Consider the following 10,425-nt stretch of genomic DNA (forward strand, 5'->3'; position numbering starts at 1 on the left):
GAAGTTCCTTCCTGAATCCATACCCCGAGCCTTCTGTCTGGCAGCAGGATGTTAGTGGCTGGATCTCGGGAAGCTCTGCGCCCTCAAAGGCAGCCTGAGCAGCCCAGGCAATCCCAACTGAGACAGCTGACACCCGCCCTTGCATTTCACAGAGCCAACAAGGCAACCTGCACGCAGACGCAAATGCCAAAGCAAGACACACTGTCTAGCAGACGCAATTCATAATATTCTTGTTGCTAGCACATATGTAAAGGAATTTTGTTGCTGGTCAACTTTCCTTCCCAACTCTGACCCCTTGCAAGCCATAAATCTGCTTTACCAGAATCAGTGACAATTACACTGCTTCCCACACCCTCGCTCCAGGGGCTTTATAATGATGAATGGCACAGGCAGAGCTCGCAGGGCCCAGCCCAGGGCAGGCGCAGGTTCACCCCCGTGTCAGCCAGCTGCTCCCTCACAGAGCCACGGGCACGGCCAAGTGTCACGCACTCGCCAGCCTTCTCCACATGTTGGGATTTCAGCCCCATCCCTTGTGAGCATCCCCCCACTCCTTATGTTCTCCAGCATCTCGCCACCCGCCCACTTATGACACTTTCTATTTCTCCCAGAAATCCCACTGTTATCACTGTACCCGAGAATTTTGGACACTCACAGCCAACATCAAAGACCCTCCTCGTTTCTTCGTGCTCTTCTGCAACAGAAGCTGTGTTCAGGGCATTTTGTGTCCTTGCTCTAGAGAGTCTTCCGAAGTCCTTGCCCATTTCTTGGAAGGCAGATGAAGGTAAATTCAGAAAGATGAAGAGAAGGGAACATCATTTTTAAATGAGGCTGAAGAGGCCTTTTTTTTTTTAACAAAAAAAAAAAAAATTAACAAGAAAGCTTTTCAAAAGACTAAACATCCCTAGTTTCACCTAACCGCCCCTGTAACTCCATCTTCCCCTGCAAACACAGCAGGCCATTGACAGCTCTCACATATCGAACCCTGAGCACTGCCCTGGTAAATCATGTTTCAGCATCGCAGAGGTCAGTGCTCCATCTTCTAGGAAGAGGGATACAGCTAGCAGGGCAGGAGCAAGCCCCTGTGCCCCAGGAGCACGCCACAGGAGCCATCTGAAAGCCCTGCCACTGAGCTGCCAGCAGCTTAAACACCATGTTTCACAGGATGGAGCCCTGATATTTCTGGGAGCCTTCTCAGCCCTGGCTGTCATGATGGGGCACAGCCCATTGTTGGCATGGTGGGTAAGGTCATCAGCTCAAATTCTTTATTAACTAATCCTCTTAAAAACTTGTGCAACTGTAAGTGGCTACCAGTAAAATTATGGACTTTGGGAGCTCTCTAGAGGCTTGTCTTTGGGGCTTTTATCTGTAGGGTCTAGGGCTAGGATGGAAGGTCATATTCCCCGTATCTTAAAAAAAGTAAAATTGAGGTAAGATCAGATATGGGGAATATGACCTTCCATCCTAGCCTTTCTTTCCTGAAACAGAAAACCAGTTTCTGTTTTCTCCATTCTATGTTCTTCTTTATGCCAACCTCTTAATATGGTCATTAATATTCCTCTTAGCATTGACTAACACAATGTTGGCAGTAGCATTTTCCTTTCTTGTGGCCTCGACCACATTATCCCTGCCACCACCCTTTCTCAACTCAGATCTTGCGCACAATTACACCCATACAGCTACTTCCCCTCCACCCAAACTATTAATTATCCCTGCTTCCAAACCCCTTCGTAAGCCTTTCCTTGGCCTGCGTAAAACATACTCTATGTTAAAATGCCTTAAATCCTACCTTCCTTCTACTTTAAAAATAGATCTTAAGACAGCTATTCTCTAACCTGTTCCATTTATCTAAATTACCAACCTTTTTCTGTTTGCCTTCTATTGTAACCAGCTAGGTTTCTTTAATAGCTTACTTCTTAGAAAAACCTGCTTCATCCAGTGCTACTCTTACACTTAGGGGTCATACTGAACACTAGGCACTTCATACACGAGACAGACACCCCATTCCAATGGTAGATGACAGTGGACAGTCTATATATCCAAATATTGCCTTTGTTCAATATATCATACTTACATTTCTGGAGAGCCTCAGTAGCATCATACTTGGAACACCTGGGGAAAAAAAGCAACCACTAAATTGTATTGTTAGCTTGGTTACATAAAAAAACATGAAAAATACAAGAGTAATTTTGGAAATATATCAAATTAGGAGTAACAAACTCCATCCATTTATAATTTTCAATCCAAAGTGCAAGAATCCAGTCTACAACTACCCCAGACTTTCCAGCGGTTACTACTACAAATCCTGCCACACTACAACCCCAGAAAGCTTCAGTCCCCTTTTATGGAAGCTGCTTTTAGAGGGGTTTCAGCAGTATGTCCTTGACAGTTTGCTATGACTACATCCCCACAGTTGTGTTTGGTCACACAGGTGAAGACTGGGTTTGAAAAGTGTGCTAAATTAATCTGCAGAAGACCTGAATTATTAAAAAATTAAAACAAAACCAAGAAAGCCCTCACTTTGGAAAAGCAATTCCAAGAAAAAAGAGACATACATGAACACCTCGGCTCATCCATCTTCCCACCATTAAGCATATCAGCAGAGGGTTTGCATCAACACAGCAGTAGGAAACACTTCTAACTATTAGCAATGTAATATCAGCCCCAGGCCTCCAGTCCATCAATGTACTTTTTTAGTGTCTGGGTTTCTTGGCTTCTCCATCCCTCTCTTTGGTGCATATCCAAGTAACAATTAGCCAAAAAGAGATGGATAAGCTGTGCCTCTCTTTAAGATTTTCCTGTGTTGTCTAGCGCTCAGCTGTGGAAAAAAACATCCCTCCCTTCACACGCACGTATCGATGCTGAATGCCTCCCACCAAATCCTCAGGCGCTCACTTGTCAAAGTCAACGTCTGCCACAGAGTTCAACACTCATGGCCAAATCTTCTGTAAACGTCTCTGACTTCAGTGTTACGCTAGTACATGGTCTGGCCCTTGGTTCATAGGAGCACAGGAGCTGCCAGACAGCCAGTAACACCCCACCGGGGAGTGCCAGGTCACGGTCAGAGCAGGGAATAGCCTCCATGTCATCTGGCCTCACGCAGTGGCTCAGTTAGGGTAAGCCTCACGCTCTCCTAATCATCAATCTATATACACGTCATGCCACACACCCTCTCTTGAACTTTAGAAGAGCAGTGATAAGACATCTTATGTACAGCCAGGATCTAACTAGACCTCTCTGACAGCAGGTTGCAGTTGTTCTAATGCAGTCTTACCTGGTAAATCCTTAGGATTAAGAAAGGCTGTTTCTCCTTCCAAACAACCCTGCAGAAAGAGGGGCTTGCAAAGTGAGAGGAAAGCGATTTGCAGTTCTGGTGTTTGGTGAAGAACAGAGTTGTACGAGGATCAGAAAGGGGAAAGAGCATTCACTCTCTTTCTCTTTTTCTTCCAACTTTCTGGATGTCACAATGCTCTGCTCCAGATGTCTCCCTGGGCTTACAAAACTAAATCACAAAATAGACATGATGTAAATGGTCCTTGAATAAATCAGCCTCCACACTCCCTTCAAGTGGAAGATAACCTTAATGTGAGCGAACAGCTTTTGTGCAGGTAGTCCAGGCAGACATCTGGGTAGATGAAATGTAGTTAAGTGTCTTAATGCTGATATTTACACTCTGGGTCAGTATTCATATGCCCACTATGGAGTTTAAATGCACTCTTCAGCTGCTTTGTATGACAGAAACATACAGACACAAATCTGTCTGTAACAGAATGACTTTTTTATTCTTCTAAATATTAATTACTATAGAAAGCAGTCTTTTTCTTTGCTCACCTACTTTTTTAAATGCATATAAGAAAAAGGTTTTGTATTTTAACTACACATGCATATGATTAAGTAAGAAAGTTTTGCACAGCCACATTTTAAAAATTCTGTAAAAAAAGTTCAGCTTTTCATTTACCTTTCTGATGATTTCATGACACTTCATCAATATTTCTTTTTTTAACAAAACAAAAGCTCACTTCTTCCTTCTTCATCTTTTTTTTTTTTTTTCTGGTACAAATAATAGAAAGAAACGACATCAACAACAGAAAAAAAAATCTTCTCCCCATTATAAACCTCTTATATAGTCTCCATTCCAGTTCAGAGGAGTCCTTTATTCCTGTAAAGCACCAGTGGACATTTGTTTACATCTTTCTAAATTAAAATTTTCTGAATATATGCTTAATCCAAATATGACCACAGATGGCCAAAACTTTGGTTTGGGTTGTCTTTACAAATGGTTGGTCTTGGAAACATAACAGCACAGGATGGCTGAAGATAAGAGAACTAACAATCCAGTGAGGCTTTAATTGGAAGTAAATCAAATTTGTTATGGTCCAAAATGATTGCACTTGGAAAAAGAACTGAACAGTCTAGAAGCACCGACAGCTGTTGCACATACAAGAGATACAGTAGTGACCTCAGCTTATGAGAAACAAGTAAGTTTCTAAGTGCAAATATTTTTGGAGGTTAGAGTTCAGAATTAGTAAAATTACCACTCTCTCTAATGTATATACAAACACAGGGACACACACTCTCTGTCTGTATCCACATTATATAGAGTAATAGATATAAATTAGCAAAATTACTCCAGACCAAGAAAACAGTGTCAATATAAAGATTGATAATATTCATGCAAAAAAAGAAGACAATTTTAAAAAATACTCTGAAATCAAACATCATGAACTCAAAGAATTTGAGTTAATATTGGATTTCAAAGATATCCAAATTTATTAAGGTAAGAGAACAATGATAAAACCACATCTCTTTCTCGCAGCATTGCATTACAGCCATAAGATCACAATTTAGGTCTTTAGCTCTCCTGATCCCACGCCACTGGAAGGGCAGTGGCTGTAAAGGTCAGCAGTCCAGCTGTACCACTTATCTCCAGGACAGCAGTGGCTGAGCTGCTCCAGTGTAGGCAGGGCCAAGGCAGTTCAAAGACCTTTATGTTAAGACAGTATTCCTGTCAGTTGTCTCAATGTAACTTATCCCCTGCTTAGGCCTCAAGACACATTTTGGTTTCATTATATCACTATGGGGGTAAAGCAGTTGCTCTTGCACTGGAAATGTTTGGACATAATGTTAAGAGATTACGGGGTTATCTTTTTGGTGGTGGTAAACGAACGCTTGTGAGGCAGACGCAAAAATGCAGCCAATGTCTGTCTGTGATGTCATTTAAGACACCCCTTCACCTATTGGAACAGAGCACATACAAACATTTAAGGAGCAGATCTTCACATAAATGCACAATAGTTGAGGTTGGAAGGCACCTTTGGACATCATCTGGTTCACCTTCACATCAACTACTGGGTCAAAAATTGTCTCTCACTGTGTTAGGCTCCCTACAACTGACGAGGAAATAGCACAGGATCTGTTTCAGATTCTTCTTTACCCTCTTTTAAATTAGGTTCTTGTCCTATAAGGGTCATAAGATTCATAACTTTCATATGGGCTAAATCTGGAGAATGCTAAATTATTCACAGACTGCAGCTGGAAATTAAAATATAGGTGGAGGTTAGGAAAACACTTTTTCTGCTCACTTGTATGATATAGTACAAGGCCAAACTAACTTCATGGAGGGACATAGCAAAGAGACTATTCCCAAGGAACAGGAGTTACCACATCATGCAGCTTTCATCATTTCACATTTAAGGGCAAGGAGAGATGAGATGAGATTAGCGAGATGTTACAAATTTAAAAAAAAAATAAAAATAAATGTTCTTTCACTATATCATAGATTTGGTTTCTCCTGGTTGCTCAAGCAAAATCTTGCTCTGCATTATTTCTGTAGAATATATTCGCTGGTAGGTAAAAAATAGTAAAAATGAAAAAAACCCTAAACCCTCTCTCTTGCTAACAATTTGTACTGATGATATTCCAGAAGGAATGTCACAACAGCTCTCCCGTTTGTTTTCTCTTTGTTTCAGGATGGTTTCCATGGATCCCCAAACCTAGGCCCCACTGAAAGGATCCCCGGAGGATAACGCCATGTAGCAGCAGGTCACAGACCAAGCATCACATGCAGAATACAAACAGAATTCCAGTAGCACAGTCAACACATTAAACCTCTTGCAAATCCATTTTACTGTTCAGGTATCGGCACACTGCTATTTGAGGAAAGAGTGACAGGCCCTGGAATGATATTGTAAGTGCAAACAAATTAAGCAGTCCGTTGTGCTGTATTAGCTTTCAGTTCTACAGAGGGAGAATTAGACCTAATGAGTTTGAGGCAGCAAAGTGCCGGGGTGGATATAGTTATTACTGCTCCACTACACCTCAGTGCATCCATCCATGCAACAACCAGCCCAGATGAAACGCTTTCTCTCCTCTTGCTATGAAATCATTCCTATATGTCTTTAAGTTTACCATTACTGCACACGAACCACACCTCCTCCAATATCTGAAGTTACAAGTACTGTAAGTACAACTTAAGCCAACTGGCTCTTGTGAAATCTTGTTTGTTTCTTGGACAGACGTTAGGCGCATTTCTTCATGGTAGTTTAAAAAACTAATTTGCTGTCTGCATGCCAAAATAGAATTTATCATCTGCCAAAAAATTACTTTCCCAACACTGTCCAGGCTATTATCTCAAACCTGACCTGCAATAATTAACTTCCAAGCATCTGGGAGGTTAAATTGCTCCACGATCTGTCTTTTTCTGTGCAAAAGCAATACCCATTTCATGAGAATCACTATTTAGTTTACGTTCATTTTTCCCCTCAGGAAAACTTAGAGAATGAATGTGTGCATAAACCACTTTGTTACACCCTCATTAGTTTTATCAAATGCAGTCTTCCACCAAGAACTTAATGGAAACTTTGTGAGAACATGCCTATCTTTGAAAGCAGCCTGAAGAGCTAAAAGGGTTGCTATGTTGCTATGTCGTCCTTATCCAGATGATACTAAATTAATGTGCAAATGCATTTTGCTTTTTTGCTCTTCAACAAATGTCTATGTAAAGATATCAGTGCTTACAGACATGACAACAGATAATCTGCAGAGTGGTAGGAGAAGGAGCTGCTCATACTAGTTGCATGTTACTTTTCCCATAGGATCTGTATTGCCTGGCCAAAGAACCATCAGTGAATGCTAAAAAGGAATTTTGCTCTGACATTGATGTGGCCATCTGCTGACCTCTGCCTTGGTCAACGACCAGCCATGAATTCCAGCCATTTTCTACTTGAGACGGCACTTGGGAAAATTCTACAGACACCTCATAAGGTTATAAGATGTGAAAGAAAAGTCAGCTGTACCTTACAGAATGCTGAAGGCCAAACTCCAAGCAACAGAGACTTAAGAGTGAAAACCAAGAGTTACAGGTGCCATTAGTAGTCTGAATGTTTGCTCTGAAGCCTTTATGGTCTGTTAATGTTGTTAATCTGCCCTAACCTAAAACTCACAAATTCCCTACTAATCCTTACAGGGATTATCAACTGATAATGGAGAGAAAAATGGACCAACTAGCTCTGCTACAGACCACAATTACTTCGTGACATTTACAGTAAAAGGTTGTCCCACACCGAATTAAGCGGCAGTAGTAGGGGTCAATGTACGCCTGTTATCAGTGGATTTGAGTCTTCTGACAGCAGACCAAGGGAAAGGCTGTGTAATCCTCTCCAGACCCAGCAATGGAAACCAGGAGGACACTGAAATAGGCACAGACTCATCTTCCTTTCTCTTGTCTGCCCCACCCTCCACCCCCAGCCTGTCTCAGCTCTTCATCCTTTGTCCCCACCCTGTTCCTTTCCCTTCCCAGGATGTCAGGCACAGGTTTCTGGCTTGTTTCTAAATCTTTCCTTAACTCCTCGTGCCAAACTCTGTCTTCTGGACTACTTTTCCCTTTGTATCTCACTGTGGCTCCCAGCCACCTGCTCTATTAGCTGGGTTTCCTTTCCCACTTCTTCTTAATCCCTGTCTCCTTTCTTGAAGTTCAAAGACCATGTTCTCATTCCCCAGCCAATCCTCCTAACACTTTAGCTTAGTTTTTCCATAGACTTTTAATTTTCCTTTTTCCTAGCACTTTCCCTCTTCATGGTAGTTCTCAACTCCCCATTTCATTCTCCTTGACAGGCAGTAGCTGCCGCTCCCATGTGATTGCCCATCACCATCATGCTGGTGAACCCACCTATATACAACAGGTAAAGCTGGACAGTTTCCAGCCTGCTCTGCTGGGAGCCCTGTTCCTCAATCCATCCTTCAGTCCATGCTTCCTGGCACAAGCCAGCCCAGGAGACCCGATGCCACCCTATGCTGTCACATCACTTCGGGCCCTGATGTCCCCAGAACATGAAGGAAGGGGCAGAGGAAAAGGGAGGCTGTTTTGGCCTGCTTGGTACCTTCCTTTCAACTATTATCCAGCCCTTCCCCGTAGAAGTTTGAATCGAGGCTATTCTGAAGCATCTTGACATGTTTAACGGTTGTAACAAAATCAGTCACGATGCTTTCTCTAGAATTTTGTGAAACCAGGCAAAATTTTACCTGATCAGTTTCAAGCTCACACAAATTCCTTTCTGACAAAAAAACCTGAAGCAAGTTTTAAAACTCATACAACTCTTATCACAAAACTCTTACTGCAAAACTCTGCATTCTTCTTTAAAGAAATTAATATGCTATCACGTAGATTACCTCAGCAACTGCAACCAGTCACAAACTCATACGTCATCTAGGAGTCCTCCTCTATGGGGAGAAGTAACAAAAATATATATGGCTAACTTTATTGCCATAAATACTAAGGGTTTTCATTCTGACTAATCACACACCTTGAGTAATTTCACTGAAGTCAACAAGTAACTTCTAAAAACAACAAAAAACTCAGTAAGCAAATAATGATAAAATCATTATATCATTATTTTCCAAGCCAAATTCATTGCAATGAATGATATTAGTCAATTAAATGGTCAGCTGGCATTTTTTGTGCACGTTTACGTGCATACATTACACAGCCCAGGCTGCATGTAACTGAGTGCTCAGAAATCCATTTTGAAGTCTATTTTGTAAAATTCACTGGGCATTCTGGCTAAGAGGAATGCTGGATTTCAGCTGTTATTTCCATCCATAATCAAATTGCAAATATTCAGAGAGAATAATTTCAGAGTTTTCATATTAAAATGACAGCAGTTTATGAATCAATTTATGGGCTTTGTCATCTAATGATTCATTTCTTTTAAAAAGACCAAATTAATACTGATGATTTCTTTCATCAGGTTCCACATTCCATTTTATGTCAGTTGCTCCTAGTACAGAGTTAGGCTTTTCTTTTATTATTTTCTTCCCCATTGTTGCATTTCCCACTGTGATTGTTGGAATACAAACAAACAAGGACACTCACCTCAGAGGTATTAGCCTCTTCTTATGACATCAGTGTGTAGGCTGCGCAAAATCGAGGCATCGGTTAGTCACTCGCACCATCTGTGTGGGCCCTGAGAAAGCAAGATGTAATCTGTCATATGGTGAGCTTGTGCAAAACAGCAACAATTCGTATTCAGCTGCACAGATGAAATGGATCCCTTGAGGAGCTTCAGCCTGCCAGAGCGTGCACTTGTGGGTGTCAGCTGCTGGGGGTCAGCTCTTCATAATGCAATGAGGGGAAACTTTCTGTTTGTCCAGACAAGGGTTGAGAGGGTGGTGGCAGTCAGTTAGACAGATGGTAGTTTGCTAGCCAAACTGCGGTGGTGTTAAGGAGCACTTTAACATTTCAGAGCCAACATCCTTTCTCATTTTTACTGACGTAAGAAACTTTGCTCTGGGATGATTTGAATACAAGAAAGGGGAAAGTGATGAAATAATTCCTTTTCGGTTTTTACTTACCACGGGACTAAACTCATTGTCTTCCCTGGCCTCTCTGAACCTACCACAATATTGTTCCTCAAAGAGAAGGAGGCAGCAGTTTACAATGCAAAGAAAAAGGCTAAAAGCATAGTTAGCAAGTCTATAAAAGTCTCCTTGCATAGCAGTGTGCAGGATATGAACAGGATATATCCCCAGGCTACCTCACCTGTTTGGTTGGAATTTATTATAACATTACTTTTTAGGCACACCCTTCAAGCAGCACCTCTCCACTGACTTCTTTGGCAGTCATACCTAGATTTTATTTTTAGTGTCTACAGATGACAATTACTTGAAGGTGCAGCATTATTTTTACCTACAGCACTTGCATGTTCCCAAGAACACAGTAAAAGATTACCAAGAGAAGTATATGAGAGCCTTTATGGCCTCACATCAAATTACTTCAGCTTGTGCTGAATGAATTCCTTAAATACATGTTTTCACTAAACAGGTGTCTTGTCACAATCCCTACCATTACAGATGCTGTAAGATGACACCAGTGCCATGACAACTACTTTGATTTCATAAAGGATATTTGCTGCGATGACTTTCAAAGACAAT

This window comes from Cuculus canorus, chromosome 4 (genome assembly GCF_017976375.1).
Source record: "Cuculus canorus isolate bCucCan1 chromosome 4, bCucCan1.pri, whole genome shotgun sequence".
In the NCBI taxonomy this organism is placed as follows: domain Eukaryota; kingdom Metazoa; phylum Chordata; class Aves; order Cuculiformes; family Cuculidae; genus Cuculus; species Cuculus canorus.